This window comes from Trichechus manatus, unplaced genomic scaffold (genome assembly GCF_000243295.1).
Source record: "Trichechus manatus latirostris isolate Lorelei unplaced genomic scaffold, TriManLat1.0 scaffold00087, whole genome shotgun sequence".
Taxonomy (NCBI): Eukaryota; Metazoa; Chordata; class Mammalia; order Sirenia; family Trichechidae; genus Trichechus; species Trichechus manatus.
This window is the reverse complement of record NW_004444023.1, coordinates 7653437-7668957: the sequence shown is the minus strand read 5'-3', so window position 1 is coordinate 7668957 and position 15521 is coordinate 7653437. Positions and strand designations below refer to the sequence as shown.

At 42.9% G+C, this 15521-nt stretch overlaps 1 pseudogene; it reads right to left on the bottom strand.

Moving 5' to 3' along the window:
* Positions 1-3422: 3422 nt before the first annotated feature.
* The window catches only part of LOC101349717 (zinc finger protein 350-like), a 45456-nt pseudogene continuing 33357 nt past the window's right edge, over positions 3423-15521 (bottom strand).

Genomic DNA, 15521 nt, shown 5'->3' with positions numbered 1-15521 from the left:
TAGGCTGTTGATCTTGATTCTCCTTCTCCCTTGTAAAGTTAGAGGAGGCCAGATGACACCCCTGCCATGGCATTTTTACAGAGGGTAGCATGCTCTTTGGGACATAGACCCTTCACGTTGGGAACCCTCCCAGACCTGGTACTATGCATCTTTGTACCTTCTTTTGGTATAATAAAGCTGTATCCCTAGGTATAGTACTTTCCATGAGGCCTGGTTGTTGTTCCAATGAATTATCAAACCCTACGGAATAGTGGTGGAACCCAAGTGCTGCAGTGGTTAAGAGCTAGTAGAACTCAGCAGGTTAGAAATGAGGTGGCTTGGGACTCCTAAAATGTGGCTGGTATCCTGAGGGGTTAAAGTGCATACAGCCAAATTTATAGTAAGCAAGTCAGAAGTAAGGGAGCCCAGGGTCACCCCAAGCTCATGACTGGCATCCTAAAGGGGTCATAGGAAAATCTTGAACCTGTAGCCAGCAGGTCAGAAGCAAGAGGAGCCCCAGGGATTCCCAAGCTTACAGCTGGCATCTGAAATCTTAGGCTGAAATATGGTGTCTGCGGTGTGATTACTTTTGTGTGTGGCCTTTCTAGCCATGGTCTTGTAACTTGCACCCAGGTGAATGTGTGATAGAGTAATTGTGGCCTACCAAGGGGATTGGTCAGTTTTGCCTTAAAAGAGCCAATTTCAGAGCAGAGAGGAAGATCCTACTACTACCAATGAAGAACAGCCAGAAGCTGGTGCTGGGAGGCTCCTGGGACCAGGAGACAGAGAGAGAGAGAGATCTGTAACCCTGAAGATGTTGAGAAGCAGTGGCAGGAGAGACTCAACAGCAGGAGACAGCACCATGGCTTCCCGGCCCACAGAAAGAGAAAGCTGAGTGCCTTTGAACAGAGACTAAGGGCCAGGGAGAGGCGTGCCTGCAAGCACAGCTGGGAAGAGGCTATCCTGATGAAAAAACTGTATCCTGAGTGTTCCTGAGCCTGAATTGTAACTGTTACTTCCCTAATAAACCCCATAATTGTGAGTACGGTTTGTGAGTTCTGTGTGGCCATTGCAGTGAATTATTGAACCCAGTGGAGAATGCTGTGTGAGGGACAGTTGGTGACAGAATTAGTAAAGATGGTGGAGAGGGGAGGCTTGTCTGGCCACTGCCTCATGGGAGTCAGCCTTGTGCTGTTGATCTTCATTCTCCTTTCCTCTTGTGGGGTTGGAGGAGGTCAGACACCGCCCACAAGTTGTTTTTACAGTGTCCTTTTAACTTGTGACATCAGACCTAGCTCTGAGTAGCTAGGGTCAGAGAAAGAAGTGCTGCATGGGTGGCTGGTGTAAGAAATGAACAGCAGTGAAAAATGAGAATTTGGATTTAATTTCATGATTATCCTCATAGTTGATGTCAGAATAGTGGGGATTCTGAGATTTCCTCACATTTAGATTCACAGGATAAGTGGAGGGCATGGTTGGTTCGGCATGCATTTGATTCTTTGCTAGAAAGTGTCTGCCCTGTGAATGCATTCTGTTATGGCGTGGGGTGGAGAGGGAAGCAGTAATCCAAGCTTTAGGGCAGAAATGTTCAAAATAAAGTGTGCAGCAGTGCGGTGCAATGAATTACTTAATATGGCCCTACTAGCCAGAATCGTATTGTCTGTGCCTCCTGTGTGGCCATTGCAATCAATTATTGAACTCATCAGAGAAGCAGAGTGCCATGGGAGGGACCTTTGGTGTCAGAATTGGTAAAGATGTCAGAGAGAGGAGGCATGTCTAACTTCTGCCTCATAGGAATCTGCCTTGGGTTGTTAATCTTGATTCTTCTTCCCCCGGTGAAGTTAGAGGAGGTTGGACACCTATGCCACTCCATTTGTACAGAGGCCAAAAGCCCCACTCCAAGCAAAGTCGGAAGGAATGATCAAGATAGAAGAAATCACATGTCTCATATGAGCAGGTCACAGAGGACACAGGACATTTGAGATGGTGGCAATCCTCAAAGGGTTCATCTCCAAGACAACCCAAAAGGACTTCACCTCCTACCATCTCCTATCCTCTCCTCCATTCTTAGACACTAAGGTTCCTGCCCTACATTCTGTTTTACTTATTCTGGGGATACTTCTCCTTTTCTACTCTGCCCCCTTTATATTCAGTTATTGAGTGTCTCTAATCCCACATGAAAAAAATTCCTAGGGGAGAATTCCGTTCTGTAAACTGCCTTCCAATGAATCATTTACTTCAATGATAAAATACTATTTGATTAGTTCATTAGCTCAATTATTCACTTTCCAAATAAACATATAATTAGATGTTTTGCTGTGTCCTGGGATCATAAAATCATGTAAACCAGTGTTGTCTGATGTAATTTTCTGGGATGATGGAAATATCTTAGTATACACATTCCAGCCATAAAGAAAGCCAGAAAGTCTTGCTTATTGTTTGTGCTGTCCAGTTGGGTATACACTAGTCACACATGGCTACTGAACACATAAAATACGGCTAGTGCAACTAAGGAACTGATTTTTAATTTTGTTTATTTTTAAAATTTAAATAGTCACATTATAACTATCAAGTTATTTATAATTTACTTGGGTATAAATACTCAGAAAAATTGTGAAGGAATTTAAAATAACTTGGGATCACAAATTATAAATTCCTTGATAGTCACAAAAACTATCAAGGGATTTATAATCTACCTGGGGAGATAAGGCATGGACATTACAAAATAACTGTATCCTAGGCTGCTTAAGTACCATTAAAGAGTCCTCACCCTAAGAGTCTGTCGGTGGTGCAAAGGTTTAATGCACTTGGCTACTAACCCAAAAGACTGGAGGTTGCAGTGCACCCAGAGGCAACTCAGAAGAAAGGTGTGGCCTATCTACCTGTTAAAAATCAGCCATGGAAAACCCTAGGGAACACACTTCTACTGTCACACACGCGGGGTCACCATGAGTTGGAATTAACTCAATGGCAACTAGATTTTGACAAGAAATTGTCACAAGAAGTTGTCAGCATTTTCCAATTCCTAAAACTTCTAACGAAAACCTTTGTACCAATTATTCCATGTCTATTTCACCTAATGTAGATATTGCATCCTTTGACTAGATTAGCTGGAGTGTAAAGATCCCACTTAAATATGATTCAACTCAAAACTCTCTGCAAGAGAGCATGGGCTTCTTCTTTTTTATTCACCACTGTATCCTTGACTCCTGGAAACAGGGCCAGGTAAAAGGAAGTATGTGACAACTATTCATTACATTAATGAATAGACTTAATGTAAGACTACTGTTTAATAGGTCCCTCTGCATAATATAAAGTTCTATTATGTATGGTAGACAATCTAGTTTTTGGTTAATCCTTCAGTGTGATCTGGGGAAAATGAACTGATATACATGTGCCCCATATCTCACCAATTCAGTATTGCACCTTTCCCACCAACCAACTCCTATGTGGTTTCGCATTTATAACAACATTCCAGATACTTATGATCTTTTCTGTTTTAAAAATTCACAGTATTTATTTCCTTCACAGAGATTAACTCAGACTTTCATTTGTTTAACTGGCACAATAGAACAATTGATGTGTATGTGTTTGTGTTAACATCAGAGTATGTTTTGGTATCAAAGCCCGTATTTATGTAGGATGTGCACATCAGGCTTTCTTAGTCTCTGCATTCATATGATTTTCCTCAAGATACTCTTTCTAGCCACACAATGAGGTAGAAATTTTTGTTAACGCCCATCCCCAGTGAATGCATCTGAGTTTATCCTACAGGTTTTGTGAGGCATAAAATAAGACGTAATTGGACACTGAAGGTACTACCACATTCATGGTATTCATAAGGATTCTCTCCTGTGTGAATGCTCTATTATCTCCTGCGGGTTCACATCTAGCAACAGGCTGTCCCACGAGGACTACATTCTTATTAGTTAGGAGCCCACTGAAGGTTACTGATGTCTGCACTGCCGCAGAAGGCATTTGTATAGTCACTGTATTAACAGGGCTTTTCTCTTGCATGAGATCACTGGTTTGTGATGAGCTGTGATGAGCTGTGGAAAGGTCTTCCATCTTGATTGAACCTACATGTTTCTCTCTTTTGTGTGAATAAAAATTGGAAGCATAGGCAAAAGTTTGTCCATACTCATTGCAGCCAGATGGTGTCTCTCGTATACGAGATCTTTGATGTACAATGAGCTTTTATTTCCTTGCAAAGGTTTTCCAACATTCACTGCACTGAAAGGGTTTCTCTCCTGTGTGAATGTTCTGAAGTCTATTGAGATTTCCCTTCTGGTTGAAGTCTTTTCCACATACACTACATACGTAGGGTTTCTCTCCAGTATGAGTTCGCTGATGAGTAATAAGAATTCCTTGCTGGTTGAAGCCTTTTCCACATTCACTACATACGCAGGGTTTCTTTCCAGTATGAGTTCGCTGATGGATAATGAGATGTTCTTTCTAGTTGAAGGCTTTACCACATTTACCACACACACAGGGTTTCTCTCCAGTATGAGTTCGCTGATGAACAGTGAGATCTCCTTTATGGATGAAGCCTTTTCCACATTTAGTGCATACATGGGTTTTTTCTCCCATATGCATTTTCTGATGATTATTCAGCAATGATTCATAATGAAAGGTTTTGTCACATTCCATGCATTCACAAGGTTTTTCTCCTGTATGAATTTTCTGATGTACAGTGAGCCTGTACTTTTTAGAGAAGGCTTCTCCACATACACTGCATTTATGGGGTTTCTCTCCTGGGTGAATGGTCTGATGACAATTTAGTGAAGACTTCTTGATGAAGGCTTTCCCACATTCACTGCATACATGTAGTTTCTCCATCTTTTGAGTTTTCTGGTGCTTAATGAGTTGGGACTCAGTGGTGCTGGATATCTGATTCTCTGGGAATTTAGATTCAGTATGAAATCGCTCATGGTTAGCATGGAGAAAAATTTTCTCACATCTGTTAAGTTCAGTAGAGTTGTTTATTTCATAGTCTCTGCTTTAGTTGATTAACATTAAACTTGATTTCATAGTTTTTTCATGTAAGTCAAACATACCATGATTTGCCTTAAAGGAAAATGGCTTTTGTGCTGATGAACATTTTCTGATGCATTATGTTCATCTCATTTTTCCATTCTGTCCACTTTACTTTCATTTTGCCAGTGCTCAGGAAGGTGATCATCAACTTCCCAGATTTCTAGGAAAAAAGAGAACAATGAATCTTTCATCTCCATTAGGAATAAATTGATTAAAAAACGCTTTGATGTAAGGTGGCTCTTTAGCGGCAATGCTATGGTATGAGTGTAAATAAAACTTGATGTTTAATGTTCCTTGCACACTGGTAAACACACAATAATATACAAAACCCAAACAGTAAAAGCAGTTAGTATAGAAACAAGGACAGATCATACGTAACAAATAAATACACTTTTAGCTACTTCCTAAAGAAGGCCTTAAGAAACTTGTAGAGACTGTAAAATACACGTATGTCACGGTGAACAGCAGACCACAGAGGCTGCAGGGCTACTGGTTCCAAACTGGTGAAGGAAGGTTCATTCATTCTACAAATCCTCACTGAATCACTGAATGACAAATACACAGCAGGCATAGTTGGGTTTGTGAAGTGCGGGGTAGTGGATTAACTAATATGGTCCTTCTAGCCATAGTCTCCGCTGCTCGTCTGTCAGTTTGTTGTACTGTGGTGGCTTGCATGTTGCTGTGATGCCAGAAGCTATGCCACTGGCATTTCAAATACCAGCAGGGTTACCCATGGTGCACAGGTTTCAACAGAGCTTCCAGATTAAAAGAGACTGGGAAGAAGGACCTGGTGGTCTACTTTTGAAAAAATTGGCCAGTGAAACCTTTTGAATAGCAGCAGAACGTTGTCTGAAGTGCCTGAACATGAGCCCCTCAGGTTGAAAGGCACTAAAAATACGATCGGGGAAGGGCTGTCTCCTCAGTATAGAGTCAATCTTAATGAAATGGATGGACTAAAGCTTTCAGGACCTTCATTTGCTGATGTGGCAGGACATAAACTGAGAGCAGCTAAAAACATCCATTAATAGTTGGGACACGGAATGTATGAAGTATGAGTCTAGGAAAACTGGAACTCATCAAAAATGAAACGGAACACATAAAGATCAATATTCTAGGCATTAGTGAGCTGAAATGGACTGGTATTGGATATTTTGAATTGGACAATCATATGTTCTACTATGCCAGAAATGACATATTGAAGAGGAATGGCATCACACTCATTGTCAAAAAGAACATTTCAAGATCCTTGTGAAAATGGAGGGTATGGCGTCTGACTTCGTCTAACTTCACAAGGGGGAAGGAGAACCAACAACAACAGCTCAAGGCTGATTCCCATGAGGCAGAGGCCAGACATGCCTCCTCTCTCCACCATCTTTATCAATTCTGACACCAACTGTCCTTCCCACGGCACTCTCAACTTCTCTGTTGGGTTCAATAATTCATTGCAATGGCCATGCAGAACTCACAGATAACACTCACGATTATGGGGTTTATTTGGGTAGTAACAGGTTAACATTCAGGCTCAGGAATGCTCAGGATACAGTTCTTCCATCAGGACAGCCTTTTCCGACCTGTGCTTTCAGGCACACCTCTGTCTGGCCCGAGGCCTCTGCCCTTGCTCAGGAAAGGGTTACAAACCTATTTTAGCCCCTGCTTTTAAGTGCCTAGAGGCACCCCACTCTGCCAGTAACTCTCGGCCCAAAGGCACTCAGCTGGGAAGCCCGCTGTACCGTCTCCTGACAGTCTCTCCTGCCGCTGTTACTGCTTCTTGCAGTCTTCAGTGTTACAGCTTTCTTGCTCTCGGTCTCCTGGTTCCAGGAAGTTCTCAGCACAGGGATTCTGGGTCCAAAGGACATGCTGGCTCTTCTTTCTTAGCGGTGGTGGGATACTCTCTCTGCTCTGGAACTGGCTCCCCTTCAAGCCCAGCAGGGTGGCAAAACCAACCAATCCCCTTGGTGGGCTACATGACCTTATTTGCACAATCCCATGCAATTATTGTGAGTTACAAAAACCAGGGCTAGAAGGGCCATATTTAGCAATTCATTGCACTGTAATCCTGAAGTACAACACTATCAGTGACAGGATAATATCCACACACCTACAAGGAAGATCATTTATACAACTATTATTCAAATTTATGTACCAACCACAAAGATGAAGAAACTGAAGATTTTTACCAACTTCTGAAGTCTGAAATTGATCAAACATGCAATCAAGATGCACTGACAATTACTGGTGATTGGAGTTTGAAAATTGGAAACAAAGAAGGATCGGTAGTTGGAAAATATGGCCTTGGTGATAGAAACAATGCCGGAGACCACATGATAAAATTTTGCAAGACCAACGACTTCTTTATTGCAAATACCTTTTATTCAACAACATAAACGGTGACTATACACGTAGACCTCACTAGATGGAGTACACAGGAATCAAATCAGGGGATGATGGAGAAGCTCAATATCATCAGAACAAACCAGAGGCTGCCTGTGGAACAGACCATCAGTTGCTCATATGCAATTCAAGCTCAATCTGAAGAAACTTAGAACAAGTCCATGAGAGCCAAAATACAACCTTGAGTATATCTCACCTGAATTTAGAGACCATCTCAAGAACAGATTTGACGTACTGAACACTAAAGACCAAAGAACACCAGACGAGTTGTACAGTGACATCAAGGACATCATACATGAAGAAAGCAAAAGGTCATTAAAAAGACAGAAAAGGCCAAAATGGATGTCAGAAGAGACTCAAACTTGCTCTTGAACAAAGAGCAGCTAAAGCAAACAGAAGATATGATGAAGTAAAAGAGCCGCACAGAAGATTTCAAAGGGCAAAGTCAAGAAGACAAAGTAAAGTATTATAATGACACGTGCAAAGACCTGGAGTTAGACGACCAAAAGGGAAGAACATGCTCGGCATTTCTCAAGCTGAAAGAAGTGAGGAAAAATTCAAGCCTCGAGTTGCAGTACTGTAGGATTCTATGGGCAAAATACTTAACGACGTAGGAAGAATCAAAAGAAGATGGAAGGAATACACAGAGTCACTGTACCAAAAAGAATCAGACAATGTTCAACCATTTCAGCAGATAGCATGTGATCAGCAACCGATGGTATCGAAGGAAGAAGTCCAAGCTGCACTGAAGGTACTGGTGGAAAACGAGGATCCAGGAATTGACGAAATACCAACTGAGATGTTTCAACAAACGAATGTAGTGCTGGAGATGCTCACACGTTTATAGCAAAAAATTTGGAAGACAGCTACCTGGCCAACCAACTGGAAGAGATCGATATTTGTGCCCATTCCAAAGAAAGGTGATCCAACAGAACGCAGAAATTATCGAACAATATCATTAATATTACACACAAAGTTTTGCTGAAGATCACTCAAAAGTGGTTGCAGCATACATCAACACGGAACTGCTAGAAATTCAAGCTGGATTCAGAAGAGGACGTGGAACGAGGGATATCATTGCTGATGTCAGATGGATCTTGGCTGAAAGCAGAGAATACCAGAAGATATTTACCTGTGTTTTATTGACTATGCAAAGTGCAGTGTAATGAAATTACTTAATATAGCCCTTGTAGCCATGGTCTTTATGACTCACACACAATGACTGAGTGGGACTGTGCAAATAAGGTATATGGAAACTGTGATGGTTGGGCTTATGTGCTAGACCATGATTCTCAATCCTGTATGGTTGTCCTACATTTTATGTGTTGTGGATCCTGACCTCTATGTTGATGAGGCAGGATTGGCACAGGATGTGTCTTGGGTCGCAGCCTTGCAGAAGGGCATGACTCATGTCCCACCTTTACTCAAATTATGCCCTTCCCTGGGGTGTGGCCTGCACCTAAGATATATGTGTGAATGACCTGGCAAGGCTCTCTCTCTCTGCATCTGGATCCCACATCTGGTTTGTGATCAACTGACCTCCTATTCTTGCGACTTGAGCTAGAGGCCTGCTGTCTGACCTGCTAATTCTGGGATTCACTGGCCTCCATCATTTGACCTGATTTGCCAGCTTCCACAGCCTTGTGAGCCAGCAGCCTGTGGTCTGAACTCTGGTTTCCATTCATCAGCCCCTGCAGCCTTGTGGGTCGGAAGAAGCCCATGCCTGACCCAGGGATTTGAGACTTGCCAGCCTCCATGACCATGTGAGCCATTTCCTTTATATGGTTCGTGACTTCTGTTATATTGCAGCGAATTATGGAACCCAAAGACAGGAGGGAGAGTACTGAAGGGAGAGGGAGTAATTGATTTTAACATTAGAGATGATGCAGTGGTACAAGTGTTTGGAAAAGCTGGACACTTAGGATATCTTTAACCTCCACCTCATAGGAATCAGCTTTGTGCTTATCCTTATAAAAGAAATTATTCATTTACAAAGGCATTCAACTGTGGATCATAACAAATTATGGATAACATGGCGAAGAATGGGAATTCCAGAACACTTAACTGTGCTCATGAGGAACCTGTACAAAGACCAAGAGGCAGTCATTTGAACAGAACAAGGGGGTACTGAGTGGTTTAAAGTCAGGAAAAGTGTGCATCAGGGTTGTATCCTTTTACCATACTTATTCAATCTGTATGCTGAGCAAATCTTCCTAGAAGCTTAACTATATGAATAACGGGGCATGAGGACTGGAGGAAGGCTCATTAACAACCTGCAATATGCTGATGACACAATCTTGCTTGCTGAAAGTGAAGAGGACTTGAAGTACTTACTGATGAAAATCAAAGACTACAGCCTTCAGTATGGATTACAACTTAACATAAAGAAAACAGAAATCCTCACAACTGGATCAATAAGCAACATCACGATAAACGGAAAAAAGACTGAAGTTGTTGTCATGGATTCAATTGTGTCCCCCAAAAATATCTGTCAACTTGGCTAGGTCATGATTCTCAATATTGTATAATTGTCTACGTTTTGTCATGTGATGTGATTTCCCTATGTGTTGTATATTCTATCATTATGATGTAATAAGATGGATTAGTGGCAGTTATATTGATGAGATCTGTAAGATTAGATAGTGTCTTAAGCCCATTTCTTTTGAGACACAAAAGAGAGAAGTGAGCAGAAAGACACGGAACCTCATACAACCAAGAAAGCAGCGCCAGGAGCAGAGCGTGTCCTTTGGACCTGGGATTCCTACGCCGAGAAGCTCCTAGTCTAGGGGAAGATTGATGACAATGACCTTCCTCCAGAGCTGACAGAGAAAGCCTTCCCCTGGAGCTGATGCCCTGAATTTGGACTTGTAGCCTATTGGACTGTGAGAGAATAAATTTCTCTTTGTTGAAGCCATCCACTTGTGGTATTTCTGTTATGGCACCACTAGACAACTAAGACAGTTGTCAAGAATTTCATTTTACTTGGATCCACAATCAGTGCCCATGGAAGCAGCAGTCAAGAAATCAAATGATGCATTGGGCAAACCTGCTGCAAAAGATCTCTTTAAAGTATTAAAAAGCAAAGATGTCACTTTGATGACTAAGGTGCACCTGACCCAAGCCATGGTGTTTCCAACTGCCTCATATGTATGTGAGAGCTGGACAATGAATAAGGAAGACCGAAGAAAACTGATGCCTTTGAATTATGGTACTGGCAAAGAATATTGAACATACCATGGACTGCCAGAAAAATGAACAAATCTGTCTTGGAAGAAGTACAGCCAGAATGCTCCTTCGAAGCAAGGATGATGAGACTTTGTCTCACGCTCTTTGGAAATGTTATCAGGAGGGACCAGTCCCTGGAGAAAGACAGCATCCTTCATAAAGTAAAGGGTCAGCAAAAAAGAGGAAGACCTTAAGGAGATGGACTGACACCATGATTGCAACAATGGGCTCAAGCATAACAACGATTGTGAGGCTGGCACAGGACTGGGCAGTGTTTTGTTCTGTTGTACATAGGGTCATTATGGGTTGGAACTGACTCTACAGCACCTAACATCAACAGCCATAGTCTTTGTAACTTCCATCAAATGACTGTGTGGGAATACGCAAATGAGGTGCTTGCAGCTCACCAAGAGGATTGGACAGTTTGCTAATAATGCAAGCAAGTATCTTTGTGGGGCACCCTTGTGGGGGTGGGACAATGCAAATAAGGTGTATGGAATCCTAATGAGGGATTGGTCAGTTTTGCCATCCCGCTAGGGTTAAAATGAACCCTCCCATTGTGGACACGGGGACCTTACAACTATCAAGAATGAAAGAAGAGCCAGGAGTGGAGTGCATCCTTTGGACCTGGGATCCCTGTGCTGGGAGTCTCCTGGACCCAAGAGACAGAGAGAGAGCTGTAACACTGGAGAGAATGGAAGAGATGCTGAGAAGCTGCGGCAGCAGAACCAGGAGTCCGGCAGGAGACCAGCACGAGAGGGCGCAGTTGGCTTCCCAGCCCACAAAGTGAGAAAGCTGAGTGCCTTTGAGCAGGAGGCTTGCTGGTGGAATGGGGTACCTCTGCACACTTAGGTAGCTTGGTTTACAGACCCAGGGAGCTAGATCTGAGTGCCTCTGGGCTGAGGCTTACTGACAGAGTGCGGTGTCTCTGGGCACTTACTGGCAAAGCTAAAAGAACTTTGTAACACTTGCCTGAGCAGAGCAGAGGCCAAGAGCTGGAAAGAGGTGTGCCTGTGAGCACAGCTGATAAGAGGCTGTCCTGATGGAAGAATTGTATCCTGAGCATTTCTGAACCTCAACTGTAAACTGTTACTTCCGTAATAAATTCCATAATTGTATTATCTGTGAGTTCTGCGTGGCCACTGCAATGAATTATCTAACCCAGCAGAGAAGTGCCATGGGAGTGCCATGGGATGGACGATTAGTGTCAGAATTGGTAAAAATATTGCACGGTAGAGGCATGCCTGATGTCCGCCACACAGGAATCAGCCTTGGGCTGTTTATCTTGATTCTCCCTCCCCCTCTGTGAAGTTAGAGGAGGTCAGAACACAACCTCATGCCATTTTCACAAGTATGTTTAAAAGAAAAGGAAAAAGTTTGGAAAAACACGGGAGTTCCAAGTGTCTGTATAGCAGGGACAAGCAACTGGGAAAATAAAAGGGGAAAAGCCCGTAAGTGGACAACCACGGAAATCTTCCGACTGAAAATGGCTTACAAGAAGTGGCTTTAAGGGCAGAAAAAGGTTTAGATAAGGTGGTACTGAAGTACAGTGACCATCACAGACAAAAGAAAAGAGCAGATGGGATAAGCCTAGGTTATATTTGGACTGGAATATAGGTGAAAGTCCATTAAAAGTGAGGCCAGTAAAAGGCAAGTGGCTTGTCAGGCCTTTCTTCCAAGTCTTAGTCTGCAAACTCCACTGAAACCTCTTCAGCATCTCAGAAACATGCAAGCCTCCATTGACAGACAGGAGGCGGCTGCACTTGAGCTGCACTGGCCAGGAATCAAATCTGGGCCTCCCACATGGTAGATAAGAATTCATCCACTGAATCACCACTGCTCTCAACTTATTTCTCCTCCATTCCATTTCACAGTCAGCCATCATTATTGTACAAGCAATTAAGAACGTATCTTTTGGGAATTATCTAGAATATAGGTTATTGGAGGCTAATGAGAAAAGGTCAAAGGATCAACCCAAACACAACTATGCGTCATCCTCACACTCCCAACCACTTACTGTAGATGCTATCTCCAAAACAACACTTGGATCACACCCTCTTCTCTGTCCTCATTGTTTTACTTAACTTCTCTGAATTTCTACTTCATTTCCACCTCTCTGTCCCTACCAAGGGAATTTGTAACCAATGAACAATTGAAAAGATTAAACATTTTGGTAAATAGGAAAACCTTGGCTCAGTGTATGAAAACCCTTGTTTGTCATCAAGCTATAGATTTACAATTAAGGTCAGATATACCTATTTTCTCCATTCCTTCTCCTCTTCTCAATAGTACTGTGGTGATGTTAGTTCCTTTATGTGGTCTTTTGCTTTGGTTCTTTGGAAAAACAGCTTGAGAGATTTTTCCCCTAAGTCCGGAGGAGTTATCTTTGCACCCCAGAGGATTTCTACCCCAGAGGATTTGTTACTCTTGTCCATGTTGATTCACATCCTGGGTAAACAAGCTGTAAACAACTTGGTTTGATACTTTTGGTCCAGTCCTGGGCTGCAGCCTGCCTGTGATTGCTATGCACCTTTCAGGAATTGGTCAATAGACTATGCAAACAAAGTGTCTGTACCCTACTATGTAAAGGAAGTGTCTATGGCCTACCAAGAGGGGATTGGTCAGTCCGTGGCCCTGTTGGGAGGTCCATGCCTTGAAGTTGATGAGGAGTTTGTGCATATATGCAGCTAACCCCATAGAGGTTTTTGTGACAGAAAGAAGCAGGAAGAGATGCAGCAGGAAGAATTAGAAAGAAGAAAAAAGCAGAGAGATAACCTCCTAAAAGAGCTGTACATGGGTCAAAGACTGTAATACTGAAAATAGTGACAGGCCCCAAAGGGGACCAGTGGCTGAGACAGGTTGGAACGGTCCTTATGGCGGAGTCCGTGGTGAAAGACAGCAGGGCCTGAACAGAGCTGTCCGGAGAGGGCCAAAAGGAGCCTCTCCTGAAGGGGACGAGTGGAGCCTTTCCTAATGGGGCTGAGAACAGGCCTGCAACGACAAGAGGAGCTGAGAGCGCTATCTTGCACTGAAGAAGCGAGACTTTGCCTACGTGCTTCCTGATCCTGATCCCAAGGTGTACACTATTACTTCCTTAATAAACCACTTAGTTATGGTCTGTGAGTTCTGTATGGCCACTGCAATGGATAATCAAACCCAGCAGAGACGTAGAGAGCCATGGGGAGGACAGCTGGTGTTAGAATTGGTAAAATGGTTGGAGAGTGGAGGTATGTCTGACCTCCACCTCATGGGAAATCAGCTCTGGGCTGATCCTGGTCATTATCCCCCCGGAAGTTAGACAGGTTCTAATGCTACTACTACTTCTCCTAATACTTTACAAGCACAGTAGGAACTCTGTATCTCGGGTTCTGCATTCATGGATTCAACCAACTGTGGATCAAAAATATGAGGAAAAAAAGTTACTTTGTTGCTGACATGTACTGTGTAGTTAGGCCTATGACGGCTGCGTCTGTGCTGAACATGTACAGACAATTTAAAGTATATGGGAAGGATGTGTGTAGGTTACATGGAAATACTACACCATTTAATATAAGAGACTTGACCATCCTCAGATATTGGTATCCACGGGGGGTCCTGGAACTAATCCTCCACAGATACCTAGGGACAACTCTACTAATAATAAGAACAATACCTTTGTTGATTGTCTGTTTGCCAGACACTGTTTTAACTACTTTCTACAACCACTCTACAAGGCAGATAATTATCTTAAAGACATAGTCAAGACACAGGTAAGTTAAGTGCATACAACTAGGGAATGGCAGGGCAGGATTCAAACGCAGGCAGTTGTGACTTCAGAACTCACTCCTAACCACTATGTAATGATACTGCCTCTCAGCCCAGAAGGAACACAGTATATGGAGACTGGTGAAGGGTGATCTTCACTGGGACCATGAGGATCCTTGGTTTGGAAGCAGAGGCTGTGTGTACCGGCGTTGGTATACACTGGTAGGTACAGTACTTTCAGTGAGCTCTATGAGTCATTCTAGCAAATTATCAAGAAATTAACAGGAGTTTCTAAATCAGAAGTGAGTCCACTGAAGAACCTTAAGCTTGCTGCTAGGATGTTAAAGGGGTATTTGTATATGGTGATAAGTGAAGGAGGCCTGTGGGTCCACAGACTTACAGATGGCATCTTGAAGGAGTAAAGGGAAAACCTCGACTCCGTAGCCAACAGGTCAAAAGTGAGGGGAGCTTTGTTGTTGTTGTTAGGTGCCATCGAGTCGGTTCCGACTCATAGCAACCCCATGTACAACAGAACAAAACACTGAACCAGTCCTGTGCCATCCTCACAATCACTGTCATGCTTGAGCCCATTGTTGCAGCCACTGTGTCAATCCATCTTGTTGAAGGTTTTCCTGTTTTTCGCTGACCTTCCATTTTACCAAGCATGAGGTCCTTCTCCAGAGACTGCTCCCTCCTGAGAACATGTCCAAAGTATCCTTGCTTCTAAGGAGCATTCTGGTTGTACTTCTTCCAAGACAGATTTGTTCGTTCTTTTGGCAGTCCATGGTATATTCAATATTCTTCGCCAATACCACAATTCAAAGGCATCAGTTCTTCTTCGATCTTCCTTATTCACTGTCCAGCTTTCACATGCATATGAGGTGACTGGGTCAGGGGCACCTTAGTCTTCAAGGTGACATCTTTGCTTCTCAACACTTTAAAGAGGTCTTCTGCAGCAGGTCTGCCCAATGCAATGCATCTTTTGATTTCCTGACTGCTGCTTCCAGGGGTGTTGATTGTGGATCTAAGTAAAATGAAATCCTTAACAACTTCAATCTTTTCTCTGTTTATCATGATGTTGCTTATTGGTCCAGTTGTGAGGATTTTTGTTTTCTTTATGTTGAGGTGTAATCCATACTGAAGGC